Raw genomic sequence first — 10737 nt, forward strand, 5'->3', positions numbered from 1 at the left:
AAAAAAAGTCCAAATAACTCAAAATTAGCATTACACTATAAAAATATACAAATAATCATACAAATATTTTAAGACTTGCAGAATAAAATTCAAAAGTGTCTCATAATCCAAAATTAACATTTCAACTTATCAATGAAGTAACAGGTAACCTCATGTAAATTATAAAACTCTATTACAAGTGTTACCTAGTTTTAAAATAAGTTACTTCAATCTAAATTGGTTTTATAGTTACCTAACGTTCTAATAATTAGAAAACAAAGAGTTTAAATAAATAATGTTATAGGTTGAGAGAGTATTATTGAATATGGTGTTCCTCGAGGTAGTGTTCTGGATGTCCTATTTTGTTGATATTGTACATAAACACTAAAGGTGCTATAAATGTGTATGGTCGGGTAATTCATACCCTGATTAAACTTGTCTAATTTTCACGGAAAAATCGTGAGAAAGAGTTTATTCCAAACATGAGATTGTTTTCAAATGCAATGTTTTCTCCAAAAATTAATTCAACCTACATATCAACAATAGTAAAATAAATTACATTAATAGCAATAGAAATGTATCATGAAATATAGGTACTTAAAAGTAATATAGAATGACACTGCTCAGAACTATTTTTCGAACCTAAGCAACCATTTATTATTATTGAATTCGAATTGAACACTTACATGTTACATAATGACTTACTCAATGACGAAGTACATTTGATAGCTGCTACAGCAATAAACGGTTATTTTAAATTTAAACCCGTATACATAGGTATATTGATATTTTTGCTGCAAATTATTATTTTATATTATATACTTTTATAGAACCATAACACTTTTTTACGTACCTATAATATTATATAAATGTAATAATGCGTATTAGCTCAAGTGTATATAGTTATGGTACCTATGTAATATGTATACATTTTTCTTTTATTATTCCATGTTAACTGTTTACCTATTACCTTTAACCTTGCAACTATGTTTTTTAATCGGCGTTTTCTTATCTAATCGACAAAATATAAGCTATATTTGTTTTTGATTTATATTCATGCATGTATACTTATATTTATTTACAGCGTGTATACCTTTTTATTACAATTTCGAACTCGCATATATCTCCATGTCTTATATATATCAGTTATATGTATCTCCAATTATACAAAATATTGTGTTGCGTTATTTTCTTTACCGACCGAAATATACAGACTACAAATCGACAATGAATAATTAAGAAGATACCGGAATTTCTTGTCTTTGGCTTATATACAAAACGCAAGTGCACAACATGGCAAATTTACACTCGGCTGTTCACGTTTCACTTTATATATTAATTTGAATATTAGACTTAAAAGACTGAATTGACTTAGGTTAAGTTAGGATGTTAGACATCAATTATTAACATTTTTAAGTGAGTTATGCGTTCGTATAATATCATGGTATAAAAAAGTACATAACTCGCTTAAAAATATTAATTTAGTAAAAAAACAGATGTATAAACACAGATAATATGTTCTTAGCTTTAAGTTATTGATGATAGGCCAAATTTGATGATAGTCAATACACTACTATTAAAACTAACAAATCTAAATGTGCAGTGACTGTATGTAGGTACTAAATTTTCTATGCTACGCACTTTATAATTTCTACGCACGTCGTAATTTATATAATTAGTTCGACGGAGACCTCAAATGTAGGCGTAGCGTCCTCTAATCTCTTAACTACAGAGTTGAAACTTGAAGTTATAATTTATATAAAAACCTACATGGCTATATTATATTATGTACTTACATATTATGGACTAAAGTTACTAACATTTTTATTTACAAGTTTTCATCTTCTATTGAAATATAACACTTGGAATTGTGGAACTGTGGAATCATAGAATGAATTGTTATTATTATGCATAATATCGTATTTCAAATAGTATACATTACAATATTAAGGACATTTAACATTAAGAAATACTTCAAATACTTTTACAGTGATACCTACCTACATCTTTATAAAACTTACGGTTTTATAGGTTAGGTTAAATTAAAGAATTATAATTTAAGAATCAATTTCTAAATTTTTGAAGTTATCAAATACTTCAACTCAAAACATTACTCAATGAATGTTAAATTTTAAGAAGTAGGTAATAACCAGCAATTTTGTGCAAATAGGTATCATTATTAAACATGTGTATGAGGTCGCATTAACAGATTGTGGAATTTTTTTATGTCAATCGCAACACTTAGTAATCTAGGCCTATATTTCTAAAACGGTATACCTGCAAATAAAAAAATAATACATAAATATTTAAATATATACATAAATGCATATTATAGTATATTATAAGCAAATCTACAAAATATTTCAGTTATTTATACCCTTTTTATTGTAGTTTTTGCATTTTCATTTATTTATAAGACAGAAATCTTAAGGTAAATATGTAAATTTATATTTATATTCTATACATCTAAATTTGTATATAACTTCAGTCATATACAAAAAAACTAGGCTTTAATAGTTTAATACAATTATACCAGATTAATTATATTTTATAATATATTAAAATATTATAATGCTGGTAAATATAAATAGTCAAAAAAAAGTTTTCACGCTAAATAAAATGTTGCATGTATTTATTAAATTTCGCTTTTTAATGATGAGTGTTGTTTTTTCTTGTGTGTCTCGTCTGACTAATCTGAACATTTTCTCCAAGTTCTAACTATCAAAAATCATGAAGGTTTCTATCAGAAAATTCTATCAAAAATATTATGAGTATGTTCTATTCCTAGGCATTTAAATAACTGTCTACTTTTTTACTTTTAGTTTATTTTTTCAATTTATTTATGTATGATACAATAATTGTTAGTGAAAAAATCTTAGAATTTAATATTAAGTTCTTCATAAACTTTTTTTACTGGAATTAAAAAAAAAGTTTCACGTAAAATCTCATACATTTTTTTGGCTCTTAAAGTTCAAATGTTGACAGTTTATAAACGTATAACCGCATATAACAATAATTTATCAAGAAACGATTTTTGTTACCTGTTCATTAATAAATTGTATTATTATTGTAACTATTGTTGTTAATATGATAGGTAGTTAAGAAAAATGATTGATTTCCGTTAAAACGTTTTTAAATGTATCACTGTTTTTACTCGTACAGTCGTGCTTATGGCATAATGATTAATGAGTATTATATAGTATACAATATTACAATATATAACTAATTATAACATATTATAAACTAATAGGGTGCCTAATGCGTATCCTATTGCCTATTCCTATAATTCTTATATTAACTATCAAATATTATGTTATATTATAATATTTTAGCACATTGCAATATTGAATATACTACAATTTATTGCTTGAAAGATATTATGTTTTTATTATAATTTACAATTAATTTACCGTAGTATAACCTATATTGTAAATCACAATACTAACTGTAGCACTATAAAATAAATTAAATATATTGTTTTACACTTTTAAGTGGGTATATTTTTAAACACTGTCATTATTTATTTAAATATATTATATAGATATTATTTTATATTTTAGATGATATAATTTTTAATTCATCTGTTCATCTGTTCCAAACTACATATTTGATATTTTTTCGTATCTAGTAAACACACCTACAAGCTAAATAGTATTTCGCCTGAATATATCTAATATTATTTAATTTTTATTGAAATATTTTACACATTTGTGTATTTAGAAAACCAATATAATCATTATACCATATATCTACATATAGGCTGTATGTAATATGTGTATAATTTACTAATAAGCTGATTTGTATACCTATAGTGTATAAAGTAGGTATGCACTATAATACAACTTACAAGTATCTATTAGCTATTGCGTTCTTGAATAATATTCCAATACATTTCGTGGTATCAAAATTAATATAAAAGTAATCTTAAATAATATTCTGAAATTCTGAATTATTCAATATTGAATTTTAAGGTAATACTGATGTAGTGAATAGTCACAAGTACTATAGAACATTAGAACCTATCAAATTATCAAAAAATGTTCAATTCAAAATTAAAATATAAAGTAAGAACAAATCATCTCTCAGTAAATGTGTATAGGTAAGTATAGATATTTATTTTATTTGTGTATGGGTGCTGAAACAATTAATTCTTAATTATTCATAGCTAATTTTCTTCATTTTCCCTATTAATTTATTTTTCTTAATTTCTCGATAATTTTTCAAAAACAATTAGTGTAACTTAATACATATTAAATCATAGTAAAATCTTAAATACGTCAGGTGTCTGGACTCAAAATATTAATTAATATTAAAAATTCAAAAATATGTACATATATATATATGTACTTAATTTTATCCAAATATGTAATTAAAAATACAAGATATGTAAAAAAAGTTTTGATTTTTGAAAAAAAATTATAAAATGAGTATACTAAGTATAAATTATACAACACTACATTATATTACTATTTAATTAACATTAATTAGGAATATATTCAAATTAAGTATTTATTCATTGGAGTTAGGATGCTGAAACAGCATATATTTCAAGTTTGGAAATCATATTTTCAATGACATTAAAATTGTCGCAATAATATGCAGCAGCTTGTAACCAAGTTCCCTAGCGAGTTATCACTGGCTCCGGCGGAAGAGGTGTTTGGGGGTAATTTTCTTTAAATGAATTTCGTGGAAAATTTTAAAACTTTAGGGACAATTTTTTTTATAGTTGATATCAAAAAATCAATTTAGAAAAATTCTGATCTAATTTAACCTGGAAAAGATAACAATACATAATTTAAAACGACGATACATTACTAATTTTGTAAATATCTTAATATTTAACAAAAATATGTAATATGAGTAAACTATGTAAAAATATGTAATTAAGATTAAATATGTGAAAAAATGTAACATCAACCATAGCTTATAATAATCAGATAGTCCTGTAACATATTACTATGAAGGAATCATTTGTGACAAATATGTAAATACATACAAATCCACACCCTACTCATTACGTTAATCAATGGATCACCACGTATACCTTAAATTTATAATTTATGTATACATACAACTTCCGAATTAAAATAGAAGACGATCAAGAGAGTACAATATTATTACTGTTATATTTCTGTTTTCTAGACTTGCAGTATATACAAAGAATATGAACGTCAAGGGCCCTCGGACATTTCCCCCCAAAACCAAAAGACCCCCAGTTTTTATATTTTATTACATTCGATGATGGTGGAACAAAAGAGGGCAGATGTTAGCTAAAAACTGGTCCCATTCTATTTGGTTCTTCCTTATGTAACGTCTTTCACAGGAAGGAACATAAGGCGGCCTCGTGGATTTAAAAAAACCAGGTGTAAAACGGAACAACTGCGGTATTGTATAATACCTTTAATATATAATCCATTGGTTCTAAAAATTGTGCTGTGTATAGGTACGACTGGAAGAAGCAAATCATTGGTTCCACGAATCTCAATATTCTGTGCTTTCGTCGTAATGTTAATTATATACCCTACACATTGGACAATAGATTCTCTATACAAATTGCGTTCTACCCCTTTTTTTCTCAGCAATACATATTATTAAACATTATATATAGATAGGTAGGTAGGTACATATATAGTGTGGTGGTGGTAGAGGTGGTGGTGGTGGTGGTGGCGGGCCTCTGTAGCCCGGTGACAGGCGCGCGTAAGTGGCGGGTGCTTGAAGCACGCACAAAAACGCTCCTCATTATGATGTATAAAAAAATCCCTTACGTGTGTTCTAACGACGAGGCGGAGGGAGTTGGCTTTTGTCTTATAGTTTGGTGAAAAATAATAATAATTGGCGTAGAACGGTGAGCACCATGGGTAAAAGTAGTGTGGAGATGCATAACACAAATGAACAAAAAAAACCTCTTTTGTTCATTGTGCACCAGCAGCTACTATACATATACATACGATATACCTCCCCTCTTCGACATATATTACGGTCGCACCCTATGTCACCGTCGTCAGTGCATACTTGAAAGCCACTCTTTTCATATGCGTCGCCCAGTTGAATTTTTTGACATTTTCTAACACACATGTATGCATTTTCACAATGATTATATATTTTCAGCCATTGGTGTAATTATTGTGCGGACCATGTCTACGTCCTTCATCGAATAGAGCATTTACTTTTGTAGAACACAAGAAAGGATTTTACTTGTCTGGTATACTTTTTGCCTTGATGAGACAGCATCGTTCTGGAAAAGTGGAAAAAGTACAGCACAAGGAACGAACTGTATGAACCTGATTTCACTCGAACATAAAATTGTTAGCCACTCTGGAGTCTCGAGTCTCAAAGATAATAATGTGCTTATTAAATTCCAAACTATATGTTCAATTAAGTATACATATAATTGTTGAATTGTTTTCTTATTTTTAATAAAAGTGTATGACTAATAATAAAATGTAGGTACATAGGTAGATAAATGTATTTATGACGTGTATAATACTGTATAAATGCATAATGAGTATAGATATTTACTATTTAATGAAATACATTCAACCGTTGCGCAGAAAACTGTCTAGATATCTTGCAAAGTTGCAACTACCGATTATTGATTAACTGATCCCCTTTATGGGTTTAAATAGTCAAAACGATAAATTAAGATAGTACTATCTTAATTCGTGGTTAAAATAGGTAACTAATGCTCAGATTTGACTGTATTATAAATTATACCTGACCTAATCATAACTTCACGATAACGTTGTTATTTAATTATAGTTTAACAATGAGTTTGTTGGCTTCGTCATGACAAGGAAACAACAATGCATTTGTCTTTAAAATTTTAAAATTAAAAATAATAAATAGTTAATAATATGATATAAAAAAATGTGAAGTTATTAATAGGTACATTATAATATAATGTGTATTATAATCCAATATAAAAACAAAATATTGTAATATTTCTCTTAAACGTTTACAAGTATACTGCGCAGGTTAATATTATATAAGGTAATTTGAAGTAATAAATAAATTATAGAAAAAAACACATAACAAGTGAAAATAAAGTTTAAAAATGATTTTATGGAAAATAAGGCAATTTTTATTTAATTATTTTTAGTACTTATTAAAAAAAAAAAAAAAACATTTACAAAATATTGTAATACTTACCTAGTAGTACAGGAACTTTGATAAATACTTTCAGAACCTGACGAATAATACATATAATTAATACGACTATTAGTGAACAATTTTGTGAAAGCAGCATAACCGTTTCGAAATCATTACCATGCAGATATTTTTTTAATATGATACGCGTCGGCGAGTTATTGGGTCTATATAATAGATAGGATGGCTCAGTAGTGTACGCAACATATTTTAATAGATGGGACTTGAAAAATGATACTTACAATTTTATTTTTATTTTGTCTCGTCTAATAATTTCCCACTCGGCATCCACTGAACAGTACATAAATTCCCACATCCCACTGTCCCATTTTTCATTTATGCAGTCTTAGCTAATCCATTAATAAAACGTATATGAATTTTCGTCCTTGCTTACATGTATACTTCGTCCACATAGCTGAGCAGAAGCCCAGTTAATGACCGGTGTTACTTTGGTGAATCCAAAAAATCCCAATTGGATTTTCAGCAGTAAATTAACGAATTCTCATTGAACGATTTTCTTATTTTATTGTAATTCAAAATCTAATATTAACTATAAGTAAATTGCCATCAAATATTTATTTTATCATTTTCTATAAATGATAAAATGTTCAAAATATTTTGAAGTGTTTGAGTTCTTTAGAAACATTTAAAAATTTTTTCTTTTAATGTTCATTCATTTTTTTTTTGTTTTGGTCAAATATCTTGAAAATGTAATATGAGTTGCGTCAAAAGTTGTTATAATAACAGTTTAAAAATATTCAAGATAAATAGGCACAATTTCTCAAATTATTTTGTATTTAGCTATAAACATACAAAAGTATACAAATTTTCAATTTTTATAGCTGAGGATTAAAAATTTAAACAACGTATCTCAAAAATTATTCATACGATCACCGAAAAATTTAAAAAAGATTAGTAACAAAGTTTTTTTTTATTACTTTTTAAGTTTAAAAATACATTAATTTGGATGATATAAGATATGAAAAATAACGATTTTGTTAATTTGTTATAATTTAAAAATATTATTATTATATAGGCTGACTGATAGACCATTAGACCATTTCCACTCCGAATTGTTTTTCGTATGTAATGATATGGATATCATATCATTGAATTCAAACTTAATACCTCCCATTACAGTGACCCCACTAACAAGTGTGTTACCTACAGGCTACAGTATAGTAGAGCGGTATCCACCTTTTATATATTGCAACCAACAGGAAAATATTAAAACAGTAAACTTCATGGAAAATTAAATAAATAATGGCTCAATAATCTGTAGGAAAATTCTGCCCACTGTATGTACCTAAAGACGACCCTTGACATAAGTTATTTTAGTTTTTTAAATTTTCAAAACCATTTTTGTATGGCTTTCTACAATTCTGTTAGTCATCAAAGTATATGCTTTTGTAGCCTAATGTTGGATTGTTTACATTTAGTGTGAGAATTTGCCTCATAACATTCATCTATACTAAAGCAGTTTTATTAATAACAATGATTCTAGAGTATAATTCAATACCTAATTGTTTGCAAGTATAATGTATACAATTGTCATTATGTTAGATAAGGGTGATTGTCATTATCATCAAATACTTAGAATAAATTACAAAATGCAAATAACTTTTAGATACATTATTCATTTTGGTACACTATACAACATGAACAATGAACATACTACATTAACACCAGCATTTTACAATAATTAATGTTTCAAAAAAAAATATTCTGGAACAGTTCTAATATGGAATCGTCTAATCGGGTTCGACCACCTATTGTAACTTTTTCAAAGCTTAAGCAGACTTAACTTTATTCAAGTGAACACAATTTTTAAAAATTATATCTTTAAACGTGTTGTACAGAAATAAAAATCATTAAGTTTACTGAGAAGTTACTAACTTAATTATTTTCTTATATTCTTTTTTTTTTTAAACTAGTTACTGCCTAGCTTTGCCAATTTATACTTATTAGAATATTAGATATTAGATATTACTTGAGGCAAATCTGGACAGATCATTTGTTACTGTATACTGGTACATTGTACATTTGTTCAGATGCATAAAATTATTGTACAATAAAGTGTACAGTAAACTTTTGTACAATTGTACGTGAGTGGCACTATATAGTATATAGTCTATCTTTATAATATTTTTACGGGCATTATGGCCATGGTTTCATATTTCGTCTTTTTTACCGCTTCAAAATGTTATCAATGAACATCAAATAATGTTTCATCCATGATTAAAATTCCCGCCAATTTGTTCAATGTATTATCACAATGAACTTATTATTGTCTTATTCATAAGGTTTTGCTAAGGTCTTATATTGTAGAGTCGTACTTAATACCTATTCAGACATTCATTATTCAGTATTAATTAACTAATTACGATTGAGCGATGGTAAGTATATTTAGCCATTCTATTGAGTATTTGAGAATACATTGACCATGTTTCTACGTATGACTTAATTTAACTTGTTTAAGTTTTGGCGGCACGGTGGGGGCGCACAAAAGATTTGACCGGCCGGCGTCCGTGAGGACGTTGGTCTGGTGTTCGGTGTCTCTTTTTATATAGTTTGAAGCGCCTGTAGCGTGACTGGGGAGAAATCGCCACAACGACCCGCTGTTTAGTCGTTGTCTCCCCGAGTCCGCTGTCGTTGAGACGAACAACCAGAGAGCGCTCTGCGCCCGTGCGCAGAGTCTTATGTGGCCCGTACGTGGTCCGCCACATTACTCCCCCCCAGTCTCAACGTGCCGTGACCCGTGGGACGCGAGAGCAGGCGCGGTGCCGGTGCTCTGTCCAGCTGTGCGGTCGGACGGGTGAGAACTGGAGAGGGGAGCAACGATCACGTCGAGGTCACCAATGTGGAAGTTCTGATGTTATCACTACAGAGCGCCTCCAACGTACGTCGTTAAGACGGGGTGCAGTACGAAAAAAAATACAAAAAAGATTGACGCCTGGTTAAAGGTAATTTATATATTTTTTGTACAACGGGCGTTAGGTTTACAACAGGGAGCACTTTAGTAGTTGAGTGCGTATGTAAATAAATAACGGTCGGTCACGATGAGATTTGCCGAAGTTTGCAAAAGGTCGCAATTCAAAATGTATCGGTGGTCGATGGCGGAAGCGAAGGCGTAGAACGTGCGGTCGGTTACGTGGTCGCGAGGGAAGAGAAGAGACCTGCCACCTGCGGCCGCCGCGCCGCGGTAATCGTCGTCAGCCGGGAATCACTGTGACCAACCGTTTTACAATCATGATCAACGGTGGGAGGTAGTTATGTGGCGGTGGTTCGCCACAAAGTTAACTTATATTCTAGAAATTCGCTAGAGCAAACCGGTTTAAATTTCCCCTTAAAATGTAAATCGGTTTGGTTTAAAGAAATTCGCTGAACTAAACCGATTTAAAATAAAATGCACCGGTTTATTTTTACTTAGACCAAGTGATGTATCATTAAAAGTAAATTCGTTAAGATGAACTAATACATCTAATAAGTAGGTATTAACAAATAAAATATTATTAATAATAATATTATTATGAAGTTATTTAAACAACAGCATCAAAGCTCACTTTCACGAATAGGACATCCTTGCACTACAAAATTACTTATGTTAGTTTT

The sequence above is a fragment of the Myzus persicae genome, unplaced genomic scaffold (genome assembly GCF_001856785.1).
Source record: "Myzus persicae strain clone G006 unplaced genomic scaffold, MPER_G0061.0, whole genome shotgun sequence".
Taxonomy (NCBI): Eukaryota; Metazoa; Arthropoda; class Insecta; order Hemiptera; family Aphididae; genus Myzus; species Myzus persicae.